At 44.4% G+C, this 2,483-nt stretch overlaps 1 protein-coding gene across 2 annotated transcripts in view; it reads right to left on the reverse strand.

The window, feature by feature from the left end:
• Nucleotides 1-2,483, reverse strand: part of LOC106012210 (A disintegrin and metalloproteinase with thrombospondin motifs 6) — a gene marked incomplete at its 3' end in the record, with an annotated part of 7,620 nt that overhangs the window by 3,370 nt on the left and 1,767 nt on the right.

Below are 2,483 nucleotides of genomic sequence, written 5' to 3' on the forward strand. Positions count from 1 at the left end.
CTCTCTCTCTCTCTCTCTCTCTCTCTCTCTCTCTCTCTGTGTGTGTGTATGTGTGTGTGTGTGCGTGTCCCTCCCCCCCCCCCATCTTTCTCCCGTCTTCAGCTTTCGTTCTATTTCTTCTTCTTCTTCTTCTTCTTGTTCTTCTTCTTGTTCTTGTTCTTGTTCTTCTTCTTCTTCTTCTTCTTCTTCTTCTTCTTCTTCTTCTTCTTCTTCTTCTTCTTCTTCTTCTTCTTCTTCTTCTTCTTCTTCTTCTTCTTTTTTGTGTTTTTGTAAGTGTTTTACGGCGCTCGCAACTGCAGAAGGTCGTATGAGCGCGCGGACACACCTAATATTTTCAGTTGGCAGGAAATTTTGAAGTTTGCTCGGGTGGCGGCCGAAGCCTACTCTTATCGATTTTAGACCACCAAGGGATCTTGCACACGGGCCCTCCGAGAATTTTTGCCCTTGTCCGAGAAGGCTAGGTGTATATCTTTCCTACCAGAAGATCAGGGGTGTGGCTGGAAGACAGCAGTAAGAAGAAGCAAAGGAGTAGCAGTAGAAAGGCTGTAGAAAGAATCAGGAGCCCAAAGGAGGGGGGGGGGCAAAGGAGATGAGGGAGTGGGGGCAGAAAGAGGAGACGAAAGCAGACGACAGAACATTGCTAGAGAGCAGGAAGGGAGGTGAAAGGAGACAAATTTAGAGAATAAAATTTTTCGGTCACTCTCCGGATTCGAACCCGGGACCTTTGAATGAGAGGCCAACACCTTAATCTCTAGGCCACGAGAGCCCCTTCTCCTTCTTCTTCTTCTTCTTCTTCTTCTTCTTCTTCTTCTTCTTCTTCTTCTTCTGATCGGCTGTTTTCATCAAACTGGACCTAGTCTGGACAAGAAAATTAATTATTTGACGTTTGAATGATATTGTCTAATTGTCCCAACGTGGCCGTTTGTTCATCTCTGAAAGAAATTCTGGCCACTCTCGAATGTATAAAACCAAACAAGGGTTCGAAAAAACGTTCTGCAATGTGCACTGCGTGTAAGGTATAAAAAATGCCACGACGCCGCGACTCCCCGAGGTAGACAACCCACATCGTGTGAACGTCCTGTTAGACTAAGGCTTTATTTAAAAGACATGTCTGCATTTTCAAAAGCTCTGAGTGCCAATCAAACATATTCGGTTTCCTTCACTGGAGGACGTTCATTGTACGTGACAAAATCTAGTTTTCGTTCAGACGGAGGTCGATGTCTAGACTTGGTATCTAAAAATAGAGAAACCGGACGACAGTTCCAAACACTAAGGGCACGTATATTATCTCTAGGCTCTATGACGAGTTAATGTGAATTCGGGGCGGTAACAGATTAAATACAGGGGATGGGGAGGAACAGCGTCTGGGTTTGGTTGGGAATTACAACTACGAACCATTTCTGCCCTCCCATTTTTGAATCTGTCTCTCTCTCTCTCTCTCTCTCTCTCTCTCTCTCTCTCTCTCTCTCTCTCTCTCTCTCTCTCTCTCTCTCTCTCTCTCTCGCGCTCTCTCTCTCTCTCTCTCTCTCTCTCTCTCTCTCTCTCTCTCTCTCTCTCTCTACCTCTGCACCATCGAAAAAAGTCAAACGAACATCCCACCTCCATAAACAATCCCCAAAACCTACAGCAGCAACAACAACGGCAACAACCCCCCCCCCCAAAAAAAAAACAACAACACCCCAACAACAACAACAATATTCATTATAAAAAATAGAACGCAAAAGCAGTTCCTCTAACCCCTTGTCCACTAGGGAGTATAACACTGAACACCTACCCCCCCCCGCCCCCTTCTCCAAACCCTAGGTTACTATTCCGAACGAATTGTGCAGTGCTCACAGTAAGAATAATCATTTATAGAACTCACTTCATTCAGCTCTTCTCCAAAAAGTCACACATCTTCTGCTATCGCTGAATAAGGCACTGCTAACGTAACGCTAAGAGGCCAAAAAAGCTCCCTTCTTTCGTCCTGAGGAAAGCAAACCTTGGAACCCCCCCCCACCTTTCCCTTTTAACCCATTCATTGCTCTCGTCTGAGCTCTTTCGTAACGTTTTAAAGAAGGTCTGGCAATGTAAGGGTTAAGCCGTCGCTCCCCCACCTCTCCCTTTCAACTGCAAGTGAGGTGATGCAGATGAAGTGCATTATATATCTTATTCATATAAAATGTTATGGGGGTCGGATGGGGTCTGCTGTTTTTTTCTTTTCTCCGGGGTGACTTTCTCCTTTTTCTGTTCTAGTCCAGTTACGGCTGTTATTGTTATTTGTATTGACTCGTCAGAAACAACCCACAACAACAGCAGCAACATCACAACTACCATCACCATCATCACCACCATCACCATCACCACCTTAATCATAATCAACAACAACAACAACAACAACAACAACAACAACAACAACAACAACAACATCATCAAATAAAAGAAAAAATGTCACACAGCAGCAGCAGCAATAACAATAACAACAACAAAGACAATAATGATAA

Source organism: Aplysia californica, unplaced genomic scaffold, assembly GCF_000002075.1.
Source record: "Aplysia californica isolate F4 #8 unplaced genomic scaffold, AplCal3.0 scaffold00291, whole genome shotgun sequence".
Taxonomy (NCBI): domain Eukaryota; kingdom Metazoa; phylum Mollusca; class Gastropoda; order Aplysiida; family Aplysiidae; genus Aplysia; species Aplysia californica.